Below are 1,522 nucleotides of genomic sequence, written 5' to 3'. Positions count from 1 at the left end.
CCCGCTCCGCCGCGGGCGCTCCGCCAGCCCAGCCGGGGGGGTGTCCTCAGGGTACGCAGGTAGCCCAGGCTGGGGTGTCCCCAGCGTGCTTGGCTACCCTCGTGGGTATCTCCCCGCTCCTCGGGGTGCTTTGCTGCCCCAGCTGGGTGTCCCCCGGGTACTCGGCTCAGCCAGCTGGGTGTCCCCAGCGTGCTTGGCTGACCCTCGAGAGTATCTCCCCCTGTTCCACGCAGGTGTCCCCGGGATGCTCAGCTGCTCGGTTCACCTGGCCAAGGTACCCCCAGTGTGCTCAGCTCATCCAGCTGAGCTTCCCCAGGGTATTTGGCTCATCCTGCTGGGTCCCTCCCTGCTCCTCGGGGTACTTTGCTGCACCACACCCTGCGTGCTGGTCTATGGTGAATGCCTCCTCCACTCCTTAGGGTGCTGAGCCGTCCCTGCAGGGTGTCCACCCAACCCAGTCAGGTGCCACATAGCCCCTGGGGTGCCCAGCTGACTACTCTGCACAGCCCTAGGCTCCCCTGGGTGCTCTCCTCTGCCAGAACTGGCACCTCCAGGGTGCTGGGCTTTCCTGGCAGGGTGACCCAGGACACTTTCTGGGCTGAGCACCCATGGCCACCTTTTGGGGCGATCGAAGTGGGAGTCAGCCCAGTGCCTTCCAGGATGTGCCCGGGGAAGGGCTGCACTGCAGCACTAATCTCTGAGGTATTCTAAGCTGGCTCCAGGCCAGCAGGACTCTGCTCCCTCTGACCCAAGCCCACATCATCCTCTCAGGATGCTTCAGGGCTGAGCTCCTGCCAGAAGCAGGGGCCAAGGGACGTGGGACATTGTCCTCCCCCCCATCATCCTGAAGCGCCCGTTGGAAGAGCCACTGTGTCTGTGCTCAGGGCTGCTGAGCATCCAAAGGGTCAGCAAGAAAATCGGCTATCAAAGAGTGGGTCAGTGCTCCCAGGGAAACGCGTGGGAAGGAATGCACTTCTGCCTGTGAGAGCGCACTGGGAGACCCCTGGCATGCAGTCAGGGCCACTGCCGTGCTCCTGCCAAGCTTCCCCTGGCCCTGGCCAGTCTCAGGCACGGCCCTTGCCTCCCTCGCCGCACTCGTCGGGGCCAAGATGCTCAGCTCTGAGCAGGGAAGGAGCCGCTCCAGCTCCTCACTCAGGTGTCCGCAGGGATTTTGCCCGCAGCTGCTGCAGTCGCTGGAGGAAGCCATTTAACAGCATTCCCTGCCCACGTATTCATCAGCCTGGCAGCCGGGACGGGGCGAGGAAGAGAAGGGAGAGCGCGGAACTGCGCAGCACCGTGCTGGGGGCGGTGTGCTCTCCCTGGCTGCTCCGTGGCTGGAAATCAGTGCTGGAAATCAGTGCTGGGATGAGCCCAAGGCAAACAGCTTCCCGTGCACAGCCCCGGGAGCTCTGCGCCCACACGGCGGCAGGACCCCGATCCCCTGCAGCTGCAGGAGGGAGCTCACTCTGAAACTTTCCTTGTCCCAGTGAAGGGGAGCTGGGGGCTCAGGCAGCTCCCCACA

This window comes from Geospiza fortis, unplaced genomic scaffold, assembly GCF_000277835.1.
Source record: "Geospiza fortis unplaced genomic scaffold, GeoFor_1.0 scaffold97, whole genome shotgun sequence".
Taxonomy (NCBI): Eukaryota; Metazoa; Chordata; class Aves; order Passeriformes; family Thraupidae; genus Geospiza; species Geospiza fortis.
Note: the sequence above shows the minus strand (reverse complement) of the source record.